Raw genomic sequence first — 18,176 nt, forward strand, 5'->3', positions numbered from 1 at the left:
TTTATTTCAGGAAAACCTCATTCTTGATGAGGGGGGCCCCGAGGGAAAAAAGGCACTCCCCCTAAATACAAGAAAGGCTGTGGTTGTAAATTTGTCCTCTGGGGATTGGTGGAGTATGAAATACCTTATTAGCGTGAATATCACTCCAGTCTGATAACTGCCGGAGAAATGTCAATACATGCACATTGTAGGTGTTTATCACTAACAACCACAAGATGTCGGAGCCATCTTTAGACACTCCCTACATCTCCCTCTTTTTTGTTTTCTAAAATGACTGTCTAGATCTTGGTGTCACATCAGTATATGTCATTGTTTCTGTCTTAGGTCGTTCTTCTCCAGGACTCGGCCTTACTTGTCCTTGTGTAACCCTATCGACACCAAGCCCCTGTCTTAGGTTGGTCTGAACCTGAGGAATGGTGTCCGTCTCTGGATATAATGACTTCACATGACAGTGACAAAATATAGTCTAGGGCAAACTCTTAATTTTTTAAAGAGGCCTGCCATATATTGGGAGATGCACCAATTTCAATGGCAACCATAGCCTGGTAAACAATCGCTTTGTGTCTGTCATGTTCTCGTTGTAAACCGCAAAAGAGCCATAGACATACTCCACATCCCAAGAGGACAATGGCTCCCCAGGCAAAAATGCTAGCCCATTCTTTAAAAAAAAGAGAGCATTGGTAATCCATGATGTGAAATCTCTAAACATGATGGGTTCCATTCTAGTATTGTTAAGGACAAGAATCTGTATCAGCAATTGTCTTGATAATTGCTCTGCTTTCATGGACCAGTTTCCTTTTAGATAATTTGGGATTTCTTTGTTCTGTTAGAATACTGAGAAAAGTTAACCTGTAAAGAGTAATACATGAAAAACTACAATTATGTATCCTAATCAAAGTTGTAATGTTCAACTTAGCAGAATTATTGATTGATGTGTTTTCACTGCCTGAAGAAGCTACTTGGGCAATTTGACTCAAAGCAGCCAGGATGGTTCCAGTGCCCACAGCACTATTGTTCATAGGATCTAACCAATTGGCCAATGTGGTCCTTCACAACCATATAAAATGCTGGGAGGAATTTTTAAGAGTGAAACATAATGTATGTAACAAAGAATTATTAGTGGCAGTATACCGTTGGGGCAATTCTACATTTGGCGCTATACAAGGAACATCATGCAAACAGGATGTACAGAAAAAGTTGGAAAACAGTAGAATTGCTGTGAATTGGGATAAGTACTGGCCAGTATCTGGCAATGGCACACAGAGTGAGTGAATCAACCTGGATTACCATTTCCACCAGTAATGGTAGGGTTCGTAGTCTCATCTTCACGAATAGCAGGAGGCAGTTTGCAAGTCAAATATTCAGGCACCCATATTGGATTGTCTTGATTCTGTGGAAAAACACAAACAGCGCCCCTAGATCTCAAAATTACGAGTCTGGGCCACACCATTCACCAGTTAAAACATCCTTCCACTTTAAGTCTGCATTAGCCATAGGTTTAGTAGCAGCATGGCGATCCGCAGCAGTGCGGCCATGCACATCTAAAATTAAGAAATTTAGAGTAAAAGGAGCTAAAGACAACTGTTCTCTTGGTGTTCTGCCATTGGCAATTTCCCCTTTTTGTTTTTGAAAGAGCTCTTTTAAGGTACGATCTATTCTTTTCACAATTCTTTGACCTTGGGGATTGTATGGCAATCTAGTACTATGACTGACCTGCACTGTCTGGCAAAATGTGTGAAAGGAGTTTACAGTGTAGGCAGGACCGTTGTCTGTATTGAGACTATCAGGCTTTCCCCAGGCTGCCCATGTCTGTAAGCAATGACTAATGGCATTACGAGCCTTTTCACCAGTCATCAGAGGGGCATGTATAATACGGGAACAGGTATCAACAGAAACATGAGCATATTTTAAATTTCCAAATTGAGATATGTATGTGACATCCATCTGTCAAAATTTTCGCGGGATCAGACCACGAGGGTTAATTCACACATGAGGAAGGAGGTGAAACTGAACACAATTCTCACCTTTATACAACATCACGAGCTGCAGCTCTAGAGATTTTAAATTTTTGTTGAAGAGTGAAAACAGGAACATGAAACTTTTGATGAAATTCTCTAGCGAGATCAACCAGAGCAGCATGAAAAATAAACTCTCTACGAGTACTAGCATCCATCAGGATGTTATTATTGGCCATGGGACCAGGAAATTTAGTATGAGCTCGGATATGTTGTATGAAAACCTTATTTTTTCTGGCCCAAAACAATTTTTGTAATACTAAAAGAATTTGACCCACAGTACTAGTCGACATAATTGGCCCTGCAATTTCAAGTGAGCGCAGAGCATTAACTACTTAAGCAGAATCAAAAATTATATTCAAAGAATCATGAAATCTTTTAAAAACTTCCAACACAATTTTACATACTGCAATTTGGGGGGTGCCTGGACTGTACTGAATTAATACTGGTTCTTGAGAATAAACCATATAGGCACCTACACCTGTTTTGGAGCTATCTCTATAAATATCTAACGCTCCAGACACAGGCTCTGAGGCAGCGAATTTAGGAATGATCACAGGATGTTCAGTAAAAAATTGTAACAAACGATCCTTAGCATAATGATTTTCAAACTCTCCATCAAAACTACAGCATAATATGGCCCAGTCATCTATCAGGGCACACAATGTTTCCACCTGAGTGGTAGTATATGGTATAATTTTCTTGGACAAAATAACAAAATGCTGAATACAAGATTTAACACCTAACATAGCAAGCTGTTCGACAGCAGAGGAAAAATATTCAAGGGTTTTATTCGGAGAAATATGGGGATAAATCCACAGTAGTGGTCCTTTTTGCCATAGCACTCCTGTAGGCTGACGAAAAGTTCTCAGTATACACAAAAAGAGAACCTCCTTTTCCTTTTACCTTCTTAGCATTGCTTTTTCCAGTCTTTCTTCTACTTTTCTCAAGGATAATTTTGCTTCCTTGGTTACAGCACAGGGTGATGTAACCTGAGAATTTCCTTTCAGGATCTCATAGAGTGGTTGTAAATCTACTTTAGGCATTTTAATATAGGGTCAAATTCAATTTATTCTTCCTAGTAACTTTTGAAAGTCATTTAATGTTTTTACATGATTTTTTCATCAAAAGACTGACAAAAGAATTGTAACCAGTTCACCTGGGACTTTCAGGACCTCAACAGTGGCCCTTTATCAAACTGTCTCAGAGGGCTAAAGGCCCATGGAAAAGAAAACATTAATCTTGACCTTGGTCACAACCCCTTATTGGAGTAAGGTGAAGAGCCTATGCCAAGACTTTCACCTCTTATCATCTTAGAGCAAAGCCTGTTCTGTCTAGAAAGACAAAGTTACTCATACTCTGCTGTAGACATTTTTGAAACTACTTTAGGCACCCCCTGTCCCCAAATCTGGGGCATTTTTACCATAGGGGCAGAAACTGGCTGCTGAGGGGACAGGATCAAAGGCACTCTCCATGTTAATGATGATGAAGGGGAAAAGTAACTTAATGCTGGAGATCAAGGGGAAAAGTAACTTAATGCTGGAGACTGACTCCTCTCTTGGAATAAAGCCAGCAGATAAGGCAGACTCTCTTAAGGAAGTTGTCTTAATGAGCACTCTCTTTCTGTGAGCAAATGTTGAAGGTCAGGTGTTCAACTGGGAGCAAGTGGAATTTTTTCTTCTGACCTTGTTCTTTGAGTTATGGATACATTCCTTTCTAGTTCTTGTTTTACTTAGAGTCTTCCCCCGCCTTACGCTCAGCCTTTTCAGATCGTTCTTTCTGTAACATTTCTAACACAGCCTGTCCCTTTTCTATAACCTGTTAACAGCATTTCTGATCTAGGCAGGTATTCATTAAGTGCCAAACCGGCCCATCCTCTGTCTTTATAGTTCCTTGCTCCCAAGCAAAATTTAAATCTTTTCCCAGCTTATCTCAGCTGTCCACCATGAGATTCCCAGAGAGTTAGCCAAGGAGTAATGGCTTCGAAATCACTAAGAAATCTCTCTATAGTGCTTCTTTTTATCCTGTCTATTTCTTTCAAACAGCTCTTGAAGAGCCAGGAAAATTGGGTGAGACTGAGAAGTTTCCATGTTCACTGTAGCAGCTCCGCAGCTAGTTTTGCTCCCCCCTACTGTGTGGGCTGGGAACAAAAGCACAGATAAAACACTATGTTTCAAAAATTAACATTGGGAATCAACCAACACACCACTACTAGAGCAGGGTCCATAAAATTAAATTTCCTTCTACTACACTTACTCCTTAGCCAGAGGCCTTATCTGGGGAAATTTTATTTAAGAGTGATTTCTTCCTCAAGTTTCCTTGTCTCTTTTCCTTTTGATTTTAAGCTTACGCTGACCAACAAGCTCCTGAATAGCTGACAGGAGGGGGTGGAGTGTGAGTTTCCCATGATCTACGACCTTATTTACTATTGATTTACGAGCAGGGCATGCTGGAGTGTTTACTTACACACCAGTTTGTAGCTCATCATTAGTGGTCTCTACCCAGCACATGTATTCATGGCCTGGATCGTGGCAATTCAAACAGTAGCAACACCACCACACAAAAAGGGTAAAAGGCAAAAGTGTTAGTACAACCCACAGAAGATCATTTGGGGGAAAAAAAAACATTGCCACGTTTCACTCACCTTTTTGCCTGTAAAACAAGGCTTTCATCATCTCTGCTTACTCAAGAGAAACTTATTTTCCCATTAGGGAAATTTTATAGTCCCTAATACACCACAACTTGATCGACACTATCCAGGATACTTATCGTCCCTTTTCTGGGAGCTTTATCATCCCTTATTCAGGAGCTTTATCGTCCCATCCAGAAACTTCCTCACGACACAGACCTGAGGCTGAAAAGTTCCGAATCCTCTTGAGAAAAGAGAATTTTCTTGGGTCCCCATACAAGTTGTAGCGCCCACGTCGTCCAGTAAGGAAGACACAACACCATTGGATTCTTCTCAACAGCCTTTTTTGCAGGAAAACCTCATTCTTGATATGGTGGACCCTGGGGAACAAAGGCACCTGACTTAAATACAAGACAGGCTGTGGTTGTAAATTTGTTCTCTGGGGATTGGTGGAGTATGAAGTACCTTATTAACATGAATATCACTCCAGTCTGATAACTGCTGGAGAAATGTCAACACATGCACCTTGTAGTTGTTTATCACTAATGATCACCGGATGTCGGAGCCATCTTTAGCCGCTCCCTACATATTAGTTTGAGTGTATCTGGTTTGATGTGAAGGTCCTTGATTCACTCGTACTTAAGCTTTGTACATGTTCTTAAAATGGTATAATTTGCACTCATCTTCATGCTGACTTCCAGTTCAACCAGCCCTCTTTTCGGAAAATGTTATGTTTCTTCCTTTGGATGGATTTATCTCCATTGACAAAGATCAAGTGAAAGGTTTGTGGGTTCATTTCTGGGTCTTCAATTCTTTTTCACTCTCTATCTGTCTGTCCCTTACAAATACCATGGAGTTTTTATCACTATTGCTCTGTAATACTGCTGGAGTTCAGGGGTGGTGGTTCCCGCAGAAGTTCTTTTATTGTTGAGGATAGTTTTAGCTATCATGGGTTTTTCTTATTCCAAATGATTTTAAAAATTGCTCTTTCTCTCTCTATTAAAGAATTGAATTGTAATTTTGACGGGGATTGCATTGATTGTGTAGATTGCTTTTGGCAAAATGGTCATCTTTACTATATCAATTCTGTCAATTCATGGGCCTGGAAGCTCATTGTATCTTTTGAGTTCTTCCTCAATTACTCTCTTCAGAGACTTGAATTTCTTGTCATACACATTTTTCACCTTCTTGGTAAATCACACAACAAGATATTTTACATTATTTGGGACTATTGTGAAGTGTATGATTTCATTATTTTCATTCTCAGCTTGTTTATCCATTTAGGATAAGAAGGCTTCTGGTATGTTTGAGTTAATTTTATGCCCTGACACTTTGCTGAAGTTATTTATCAGATTAAGTAGTTCTCTGGTGGAACTTTTGGGGTCACTTAAGTATACAATCATATCATCTGCAAATAGTAATATTTTGATATCTAACCTTCCAATTGTATCCTTTTGACCTCCTTTTGTTGTCTGGTTTCTCTGTCTATGACATGGAGTCCTGTTTTGAATAAGTAGGAAGAAAGTGGTGCAGCCTTATCTAGTCCCTGATTTTAGTGAGACTGCTTCAAGTTACTCCCCATTTAGTTTGATGTTATCTAGAGGTTTACAGTATATTTCTTTCACTATGTTTAGAAATGGGCCTTCAATTCCTGATCTTTCTACGACTTTTATTCTGAAGTGTCACGTCCACCTCGGCTGGCAAGGAATACGCAACACAGTGGGATTCTTCTTAACAGCCTTTATTGCGGGATCACCTCTTTACTGATAAGGGGAACTCGAGCGGCAAAAGTGCTCGCCTTATGTAGAGAAGAGGCTGTGGTTATGCTAATTGTCCTTCAGGGATTGGTGGATCACGAATCACCCCACTATTACTCTGCTACTTGTCCTTCATGGATTGGCAGAGCATGAATCCCTCATTAGCACATTACTGTCCCATCCAACTGATGCCAGGTGCAAATTCCGTGCATGAGCAGTATGCAAATACCGTTGTTCACCACAGCAGGGCTCCGGATCACCTCATTATCATAAGGCCGCCCTGGCAAGTGGACAAGCCTATTCATCCTCGATAAGTCGTTTACTACCACACGGGACAGGATGTCTGCGCCATCTTTGTTTTACCATGCTGCTCCCCATTTCTCCCCCTTTTTTGTTTAATAATATGAATGGTCTAGATCTGGGTGTAATGTCATTCTTTTCATTGCTCCTGTCTTAGGTCATTGCTGATGATGACTCAGACTTACCCGTCATTGGGTTCACATACAACACCTGGGCCTCCTGTCTCAGGTTGGACCGAACTCGAGGAAATTTACCCATCTCTGGATACAATGACTCCACATGACAATGACAAAAATGATCTAGGGCGAACACTTAATCTTATAAAGAGGCCAGCCCTATTTTGGGAGAAGCACCATTTTCAAGGATGATCATAGCCTAGTAAACAACCGCTTTGTGTCTGACATGTTGTCTTTTTAAATGGCCAATAAGCTGGAGACATACTCTGCATCCAAGGAGGAAAATAGCTCCCCAGGCAAACATGCCAGCCCACTCCTTAATAAAGGGAGAAAGCATTGGCAATCCATGACGTAAAATCTTCAACTGTGATAGGGTCCAACCTAGTGCTGTTAAGTCAGTAATCTACATCAGCAATTGTCTTGATAGTTGCTCTGATTTCATGGAATAGTTCCCTTTCAGATAATTCAAGATTTCTTTGCTCTGTTGAGAATGCTGAGAAAAGTTAACTTGCAAAGGAGTAATGCATAAGCCTCTATGGGAAGAAAAGCAGGACAGCTGCGTAATATGATACAGTGCTTCAATTTGTCCTTGAACTAAACTATCCTTTGATTAACTAATAGGAGACCAGATACCAAATGGGTATATTGCTCACATTAGAGCTTATATTATATTGAATATTGAAATGTGGCTCTACGCAACCAAATGCACGGCAGGGAAGAGTTCTTAAAATAAAACATAAGGTATGCGACAGGGAAAAGTTAATGGCTGCATAGCATTGGGGCATTTCTCCATTTGGCAAAATACAGGGAGCATCACACAAACAGGAGGCAGAGGAAAAGTTTGGCAAAACAGTTGAATTGCTATGAACTGGCATGGGTACTGGCCAGGATCTGGCAGTAGCCCACAAGATTAGTGAATCAACCTGGATTACCATTCCCAGCTATAGTAGGGTTCGTAGTCTCATCTTCAGGAGAGCAGAAGGCAATTTTTGAGTCAAGTGCTCAGGTACAAATTGGATTTTCTTAGTTCTGCGGAAAAAGACAAACAGCTCCCCTAGACCTCGAAATCACAAGATCTGGCCCACACCATTCACCAGTTAATACTTCCTTCCACTTTTCTTCTGCATTACTCATAGGTGTAGTAGCAGCATGGCAATCCGTGACAGAGCGGCCATGCACGGACAAAATTAAGAAATTTAGAGTAAAAATAGCTAATGAATGTTCTTCTTTTGGTGTTTGGCCACTGGCAAATCCCCCTTTTTGCTTTTTATAAGCTCTTTTAAGGTACAATGTGCTCTTTCCACAATTCCTTGCCACTAGGGAGTGTATGGTAATCCTGTAGTATGACAAACCTGCATTGTCTGGCAAAATTCCTTAAAGGACTTTGCTGTGTAGGCAGACCCGTTGTCTGTCTTAACACTATCAGGCTTTTCCAGGCCACCCATGTGTCTAAGCAATGACTAATGGCATTACTAGCCTTTTCACCAGTCACCAGAGTAGCATGTATAATACCAGAACAAGTATCAACAGAAAAATGAGCATATTTTAAATTTCCATATTGAAATATGTGTGTGACATCCATCTGCCAAAGTTTTAGGGGGATCAGACAACAAGGGTGAATCCCCACATGACAAGGGTGGTGAAATTGAACACAATTCTGGCAACTAACACCACATCACGAACTGTAGCCCTAGAGATGTTAAACTTTTGTAAAGGCAGGAACATGAATCTTTTGATGCAATTCTCTAGTAAGATCAACTGGAGCTGCATGAAAAATAAATTCTCTACGAGTACTAGCAACCATCAAGTCGTTATTATTGTCCACAGGACCAGGCGAATTAGTATGAGCTCGGATATGTTGTATGAAAAACTTATTTTTTCTGACCCAAATCAATTTTTGTAATTCGAAAATAATTTGACATACAGTATTAGTCGAAGTAATTGGCCCTGAAATTTCAAGTGAGCGTAAACTACATAAGCAGAATTAGAAATTAAATTAAAAGAATCATGAAATATTTTAAAAACTTCCAATACCATTTTATATTCTGTGATTTGGGGTGTTCCTGGACTGTACTGAATCAATACTGTTTCTTGAGAATCAAACATGTAGGCACCTACACCTGTTTTGGAGCCATCTGTATAAATATCTAACGCTCTGAGGCAGTGACCTGAGGAAAGATCACTGGATGCTCAGTAAAAAATTGTAGCAAAGGATCCTTAGGATAATGATTGTCAAACTCTAAATCATGAAGTTAGACTAAAGGGGGACAAATAACCCTATTGAAATATGGGGTTCAGAGCAAAACAAAGAATTCACAGCTGAAGAATATCAAATGGCAGAGAAACACCTAAAGAAATGTTCAACATCTTTAGTCTTAAGGCAAATGCAAATCAAAACAACACTGTGATTCCACCGCACACCAGTCAGAATGTCTAAGATGTAAACTCAGATGATAAAAGATGCTGGCAAGGATGTGGAGAAAGAGGAACAGGCCTCCATTGTTGGTGGGATTGCAGACTAGTACAACCACTCTGGAAATCAGTGCAGAGCTTCCTCATAAAATTGGACATTTAACTACCTGAGGAACCAGCTATACCTCTCTTGGGCATATTCCCAAAATATGCCCCAACATGTAACAAAGACACGTGCTCCACTATGTTCATAGCAGCCTGATTTATAATAGCCAGGAACTGGAAAGAACACAGATGCCTTCAACAGAGGAATGGATACAGAAAATGTGGTACATCTACACAATGTAATATTACTCAGCTATCAAAAACAATGACTTTATGAAATTCATAGGCAAATGGATGGAAGTGGAAAATATCATCCTGAGTGAGTAACCCAATCACAGAAAATCACACATGGTATGCACTTATTGATAAGTGGGTATTAGACCAATTACCCTAGATGCACAGAACATGTGAAACTTAAGAAGGTTGACCAAAATGTGAATGCTTTGCTCCTTCTTTAAATGGGGAACAATAATATACCTGGGAGAGGATGGGGAAGTAAAGTTTACAACAGAGACAGAAGGAACACCCACTCACAGTCTCCCACACATGTGGCCCATACATATACAGAAACCTAAGGAGATAAGAGATGATGCAAAAAAGTGAAGGCTGACAGGATCCAGATGTAGATCTCTCTTGAGAGACACAGCCAGAATACAGCAAATAAACAGTCAAATGTCAGCAACAAACCACTGAACTGAGAACGGGACACTTGTTGAAGGAATCAGGAATCAGTTGAGCTTGAAGGGGCTCGAGACCCCATCTGAACAACAATGTCAACCAAGCAGAGCTTCCATAGACTAAGCCACTACCCAAAAACTATACATGGACTGACCCTGGGCTCGAACTTCATAGGTAGCAATGAATATCCTAGGAAGAGCACGAGTGGAAGGGGAAGACCTTGGTCCTGCCAAGACTGAATTCACCATTAAATGGGATTGTTTTGGGGAGGCACTAATGAGGGAGGAAGGGGAGCTAGCACCTATATAGAAGGGGATGTGTATGGGATACGGGGATGTTGGTCCAGAAACTGGGAAAGGGAGTAACAATTGAAATGTTAAAAAACAAAATAACCAAGTTAATAAATATGGAGAAAAAAAGTAATTTTCAACATGTTTAATCATAAGGAAAATGCAAATCAAAACAACCCTGACATTCCACGTCACACCAGTCTGAATGGCTACAAAAAAAATCTCAGGTGACAGCAGATTCTGGCAAGGATATAGAGAAAAAAAAGAGCACTCCTCCATTTTTGGTGGGATTGCAGACTGGTAAAAATCATTCTGTGAGCTTCTTTAGAAAACTGGGCATTGCACTATCTATGTACCCAAGTATATCTCCCCTGAGCATATACCCAAAACATTCTCCAACATACAACAAAGACTCATGCTCCACTATATTCACAGAAGAAGATGGAAATTACCCAGATGCCCTTCAAGAGAGGAATGGATACAGAAAATGTGATAAATCTACACAAAGGAATACTACTCAACTCTCAAAAAATGACATCATATAATTCATAGGCAAGTGGATGGAACTAGAAAATATCACCCTGAGTGAGGTAACCCAATCACAGAAAAAACACTCATGGTATGTAGTCAATGATAAGTGGATATTAACCCAAATGCTCTAATTTCCCAAGATGCACAGACCACAGGAATTTCAAGAAGGATGACTGTAATGTGGATGCTTCACTCCTTCTTTAATAGGGGAACAAGTATACCCATAGTAGGGCACAGGGTGTCAATGTTTAGAGAAGAGAATGAAGGAACAGTCATTGGGGCCCATACATATACAGCCACCAAACTAAATAAATGGATGAAGCAGCAAAGAGAGGCAGGCTGACAGGAACTGGATGTAGATCTCTCCTGAGACACAAAGCCAGATAATGGTAAATACTTAGGCAAATGCCAGCAGCAAACCACTGAACTGAGAAACGGATCCCCGTTGAAGGAATCAGAGAAAGGCCTAAAAGAACTGAAGGGGCTTGAGACCCCATGTGAAATAACATGCCCACCAACCAGAGCTTCCAGAGACTAAGCTACTACTCAAAGACTTTACATGAACTGACCCTGGTCTCCAAAATCATAGGAATCACTGAATGCCTAGTAGGGGCACCAGTGGAAGGGGAAGTCTTTGGTCCTCCCAAGACTGAACCCCCAGTGAATGGCATTGTTGGGAGAAGGGCAGTAATGTGGGGGAGAATCAGACAGTAACACCCCTGTAGAAGGGGAGTGGGAGGGGCTAGGAAAATGTTAACATGGAAACCTGGAAAGAAAATAACATTTGAAATGTCAATAAGAAATTCTCAAGTTAATAAAGATTGAAGAAAAAAAAAAAACACTCCTTCTGGAAGAGGAGAATGTATCATTTTCCGTTCAGTATCTGTGGGAAGAATTTTGGACACTTGGGCAAATGTGGAATAACCCTATAGAACATTGGAAACATTTGGTTATTTCCGCAAAGTCTTGGGTGGGTAGGAATATCTTGGGGTAAAATGGGAGATCGAAGTTCTCCATGTCTAGATAGGGAAGGATGTTGGGAACCTGGAAAGTGTGGGGAAATTACCTGTCCAAGTTTGTCAGTAGAAGAGTCAGCAGAAGGTGGCCCAGGCACAGTGTAATCTACTTTGAATCTTTCAGTGTTCTCTCCAGTACTGTGTTTTGTAGATGTTGCAGGCACTCTGGCTACCAACTCGTCAAAGTCCATATTTTCTTCAAACCCAGTAGAAATAACCCACTTTTTTTTTCATCTTCCCAAGAATGAGCACTAAAGATGCGGCCACTCTTTTTCTGGTAGCAGGATGTAAGCACATGTTCTGGTATCCCTGGTCAGTGGGTTACTCAGTGATCTGCTATCCTTGGTCAGTGAATTACTCATGCCCTCAGGAACCCTCAGAGGAAGTGGAACTGTCCATTTCTTCTTCTCTGTCAGTTCCGGTCTGTGGTCTAGGACCCCCTTACTGACTGAAGCCTTCATATGATCTTCGAGTTTCCGTAGCTTTTCTGTAGCACGAATATCAGGTTTTTTTGAATCTCTGGTCTTCATAGGGTTTTGTGCATCTGAACTTGTACCGAGTGCGTCTAAGTAGTCCGGGAGGTACAAAGTCGCTCGGGTCTCTGCTGTTCAATTGCTTCCCACACTGGTGTAGGAAGTTATAATCCGGTTGGGGGACACTGAAGGCGGTCTCAGGTGGCGAACACTGGGAACCCTTAAAGTGCTTCCCCCATTGGAGTCCGGTGTTATAATCATCTTGGGGGAATCTAAAGGCGTTCCAAGGCCGAGGAGGCTGGGAAATCGGCGGTGCATGGTCAGAGGGTAAAGTCCGGGATGAAGCTCACTGGCCTCTCTCCACACATCTGGCCTTTTAGTCGTTAGGAAATTGAACAAGAAATGGCAAATGGGCTACTACTCGTGAAGTGGCAGTGAATGTACTTCCCAGTGGTGAGGAACATCAGTTGAGCTGTATCATTTGAGTATTGCTCTCTCTCCCGAGAACTTTGGACAAGTCCGGAAGGCAAAGCAGGGAAATCTCGAGTGACCATTGACCTCAGGAAACAACCAAAGCTCGAGAGGGCCTGTCCTCGAGTTAGCACGGGGCAGTAGCGAGGACTGCATGGTGCAGTCGCGAGGTCTGCACGGGGGTCGTGAGGTCTGCACCGGGAAGTCGCGAGGTCTGCAGGAGGCAGTCGCGAGGTCTTCATGGCCCAGTCAGGAGCTGCCTCACTTGTCAATTCTGCTTGTAGTAGCGGGCGATCATCCAAGCTTTCTGAATGGGGAGGATCCCTGTCGACTCTCCTCCTTTGAATCCAGAGTGCTATCTGCTCTTGTGCACACTGTCAGGGGCCAAGACAAGGGATTCTGGAAGGATCAACATGAACGGAAAGGGCAAGGAGTGCTTAAGACACTGTGCAGTCAAGCGACTCTTAAAACAGGGTAGTTCCCTGTAAACTGGAGGCCATCAGTGGTGCAGTCATGTGTCTTGGAGCCTCAAAACCTAATGTGAAAAGCTGATCCAGACCCTTGCTCCTCAGAGACTGCAGGGACTAGAAAATCACTGGTGGACTGTGTTAGGGAATGAACATGTAATAGGATATGAATAGAGCATAGAATGCGTGTGATTGATATTAGAATTCCATGTGACTTCCAGGTGTTTCTGTGATGCTTGTGACTTGGTGTTCATTATTTTTTCTTGTCCTAAAGCTCTTAATATTATTTCCATGATGATATTTTTGAAATATTGAGTATGCTACTCAATGGAATGTATTTTCTCTAGTCACATATATTGAATTTCTAAATGTCTCTTGTTATCGTACACAGTTGCCTGGCTAGAAATCCTGGGATGCATTCAATACTAGTAAGTTTATTGAACACATACTGTTCGTGTTACAAATTTTGCTTGTAATTAATTCTTTTGGTGACCCCCAAATAGATTGTAGAAATGGCTCCTGCCTTTTACAGACATATCTACAATCACCCTTGCTTGGAGAAAGGAGTTAAGTGTTATGCCTTCTTTGAATGAAGAGAAAGCCCTAAGGCTACACTCCTCAGAAAACAAGAAATCAGAAACTGTAGGAAGAAATATGCATCTAGGCAACAATAAATGTTCCAAGCTAACCTGTGCAGTAAAATAATGTATGGAAAATGCCACTCCTTTATTATTAGTATTATTAATCATTGTTTTTGTTTTCATTGCAAATATTAACCACTTTCCAGTCCCTGTTAATAAACCACCCCACAGTATACTCCTCCACTTTGTCTCTAAGAGGGTGCCTCCCCAAATCTCCCACTCATTCTTGCCTCACCCCTCTAGAATCACTCTTCTCTGGGACATCAAGCATCTAAAGGCCAAGTGCTTCCCCTTCCACTGATGTGAGATGAGGCAGTCCTCAGCTACATATGTAGGGTACCAGACCATATACATTCTATGGTTGGTTGTTAGGGCCATGGGAGCTCTGAGGTGTCTGCTTAATTGATATCGTTATTCTACCTCTAATTACAATCCCCTTCAGCTCCTTCAGCCCTTCCCCTACATCTTCCATTGGGATCTCTAGGCTAGTTCAATGGTTGGCTGTGCTGGCAGAGCCTCTCAGAGGACAGGCATATCAGACTCCAGTTTGCAAGCAGATCTCAAGATCAGCAACAGTGTCCAGTTTGGTGTTTGCAGATCTCTGGATGGCCTTTCCTTCAGCCTCTGCTGCATTTTTGCCCTGCATTTCCACTAGACAGGGATAACTGTGATTTAATAAGAGATGGGTGATTTGTCCCATTCTTGCACTGTGGACCGTGTCTATCTACTGCAGGTGGTGTCTTCAGGTTCAATATCACTGTTGTTGTGTATGTTGTCTAATGTCATCAATGTTAGGTCCAGGGAACCTGTCACATCCTTAGTATCTGAGAAATTCGAGAGATTACCCCCTTACCAGTGAGTGAATGCCATGTGCCTTTATTTGTGTTAGGGTTACTTCACTCAGGATGATATTTTCTAGTTTCATCCATTTGCCTATGAATTGCCTGAAGTCATTCTATTTAATACCTCAGTACCACACCATTGTGTAAATGTACCACCTTATCTGTTTGTCTTTTGAGGGACATGTGGGCTCTTTCCAGCTTCGGTCCTTTATAAATAAGGCTGTTATAAACATAGTGGTGTATGTGAACTTGTTGTAGGTTGGAGCAAGTTTTGGATATATGCCATCGAATGGTACAGCTGGGTCCTCAAGTAGTAAATACTACGTTCAATTTTCTGAGGAACCTCCAGCCGGTTTCCAGAGTATTTAAAGAGCTTGCAATTTCAACAGTGACAGAGTGTTCCTTTCTCTCCACATCCTTGCCAGCCTCTTTTGTCACCTGACTTTTTTATCTTAGCCATTCTGAGTGGTATGAGGTAGAATCTCAGGATTGTTTTGATTTGCTTTTCCCCAAGGACTAAGGATGTTGAAAATATCTTTAGGTGCTTCTCAGCCATTCAATATTAATCAGTTGAGAATTTTTGTGTTTAGAACTGTAGTCCACTATTAAATAGTGTTATTTGGTTCTCTGAAGGATAGCTTATTGAATTTTTTGTATATATTGTAGATTAGTGCTCCATCGGATATAGGATTTTTAAATATCTTTTCCCAAGATGTTAGTTGCTGTATGGAAGTAATGACAGTGTCCTTTGCCTTACAGAAACTTTGAAATTTTATGAAGTTTCATTTTTTAATTTTTGATCTTAGAACAAAAGACGTTGGTGTTGTATTCAGGAAATTTTCCCCAATTCTATAGTGTTCAAGGCTTTTCCCTGCTTTTTCATCAGTTAGTTTCAGTGTATCTGGTTTTATTTGGAGGTCTTATTTTTAAATTTTTTTATTAACTTGAGTATTTCTTATTTACATTACCAGTGTTATTCCCTTTCCAGTTTTCCAGGCAAACATCCCACTAATCCCTCCCCCTCCCCTTTATGGGTGTTCCCATCCCCACCCTCCCTCCATTGACACCCTCCCCCAACAATCACATTCACTGGGGTTTCAGTCTTACCAGGACCAAGTGCTTCCTGTTCCACTGGTGATCTTTATGTGGAGGACTTTAATCCACATTTACTTAAACTTTGTACAAGGAGATAAGAATGGATTAATTTGCATTCTTCTACATTCTGCCCTTCAGGTGAAACAGCACATTTTTTTAAAAAAAATGCTATCGTTTTTTCCACTGAATGGTTTTAGATCTTTTATCAATTTCCAAGTGGCCATAGCTGTGTGGGTTCATTTCTCCATCTTCAATTCTATTCCATTTATTTACCTGCCTGTCTCAATACCAATACAATACAGTTTTTCATCACCATTGCTCTGTAACACAACTTGAGCTCAGGGATGGTGATTTCCCCAAAATGCTTTTATTTTTGAAAATAGTTTTCTCTATCCTGGGATTTATTTTATTCCAAATAAATTGGCAAACTGTCATTTTTATGTCTGTGAAGAATTCACTTGTAATATTGATGGGGATTGAATTGAATCTGTAAATTGGTTTTGACAAAATGGATATTTTTACAACATTTGTCCTGTCAATACACAAGCATGGGAGATCTTTCTAATTTCTGAGACCTTTAATTTAATTCTTCAGAGACATGTGTTCTTGTCATATATATCTTTCACTTGCTTGGTTAGAGTCACACTGAAGTATTTCATATGCTTTTTGACTATTGTCAAGTGTGTCATTTCTGTAATTTCTTTCTCAGTCTATTTCTCTTTTGAGTAGAGTACTGATTTGTTTGAATCAATTTTTTACCCTGCCACTTTGCTAAAGTTGTTTATTAGGCTTATAAATTCACTGGTGGAAATTTTGGGGCCAATTAAATATACTACCACATCATCTGCACATAGTGACATTTTGAATACTTCATTTGCAATATTAGTCTGTTTACCTACATTTGTTGTCTAATTACTCTGGCTAGGACTTCGAATACTATATTGAAAAGGTAGGGAAAGAGTGGGTGTCCTTGTCTAGTTCCTGATTTTAGTGGGATTGCATTAAATTTCTCTCCATTTAGTTTGATGCTGGCTACTGGTTTGCTGTATATTGCTTTTACTGTGCTTCAGTATGGTCCTTGAATTTAAGATATTTCCAAGACTTTTAACTGTAAAATGCTTTCTCAGCATCTAATGAGATAATTAATTGTTTTCTTTTCTTTGAATTTGTTTTTATAGTGGGATTAGTTTGATTAGTGATCAGGTTCTGTATATTAAACAATCCCAGTATCTCCAGGATGAAGCCTACTTGATCATGATGGATGATTGTTTTGATGTGTTCTTGGATTTGGTTTGAAAGAAATTTACTGAGAATATTTGCAGGGATATTCATGAATAAATTGGTCTGAAATTCTCTTTTTTTGATGGGTCTTTGTTTGCTTTAGTTATAAGCATAACTATGGCATCAGAGAAATAATTGTATAGTGTTTCTTCTATTTCTAGTTTGTTGAATAGTTTGGAGAATATTGGTATTAGGTATTCTGTGAAGGTCTGAGAGAATTCTGTACTAAACCTTTCCAGTCCTGGGATCTTTGGTTGGGAGATATTTAATGACTGCTTCTACTACTTTATGAGTTATGGGAGTATTTAGATGGTTTATCTGATCCTGATTCAACTTTGGTAACTTGTATCTGAATAGAAAATTATCCATTTATTCCTTACTTTCCCGTTTTTTTAAGCATAGGCTTTTATAGTAGGATCTGATAATTTTTCGAGTTTTCTCATTTTCTATGGTTATATCTCTATTTCAATTCTGATTTTGTTATTTTTAATTTGAATACTAAGGATTTACCTATTTCTGGATTTTTCAAAGAACCAGCTCCTGGTTTTGTTGATTCTTTATATAATTCCTTTTGTTTCTACTTGGTTGATTTCAGTCTGGAGTTTGATTATTTCCTGCTGTATAGTCCTCTTGGTGTATTTGGATTTGTATTGGTTCTGAGATTTCAGGTGTTCTGTCAAACTAATAGTGGATCATAGCAATTGTTTCTTTGTGGAGGCTCTCAGAGCTATGAGTTTTCCTCTTAGCATTTCTTTTTTGTGTTCCCAAGTTATGCCTTCATTTTCATTAAATTCAAAAGTGTCTTTAATTTTTTCTTTATTTCTTCCTTGAACAAGTTCTCCTCGAGTAAATCATTCCTGAGCTACCATGTATATGTGGGTCTTTAGTTGTTCTTGTTGTTATTGAAGACCATTCTTAGTGTTTAGTGATCTCATAGGATGCAAGGGATTAATTCAGTCTTCTTGTATTTGTTGAGGCCTGTTTTGTGATGGATCAT

The 18,176-nt window shown here is 40.2% G+C and overlaps 1 long non-coding RNA gene across 1 annotated transcript in view; it reads right to left on the reverse strand.

Moving 5' to 3' along the window:
- Positions 1–22: 22 nt before the first annotated feature.
- LOC134484473 (uncharacterized) overlaps positions 23–18,176 on the reverse strand; it is a 30,346-nt gene continuing 12,192 nt past the window's right edge. Inside the window, exons 3-4 of the long non-coding RNA XR_010061933.1 lie at positions 4,864–5,024; positions 23–1,390 (exon numbers count right to left, since the gene is read on the reverse strand). This is a non-coding gene — a long non-coding RNA (uncharacterized LOC134484473). The remainder of the gene's footprint in view (positions 1,391–4,863; positions 5,025–18,176) is intronic.

The sequence above is a fragment of the Rattus norvegicus genome, chromosome Y (assembly GCF_036323735.1).
Source record: "Rattus norvegicus strain BN/NHsdMcwi chromosome Y, GRCr8, whole genome shotgun sequence".
Lineage (NCBI taxonomy): Eukaryota > Metazoa > Chordata > Mammalia > Rodentia > Muridae > Rattus > Rattus norvegicus.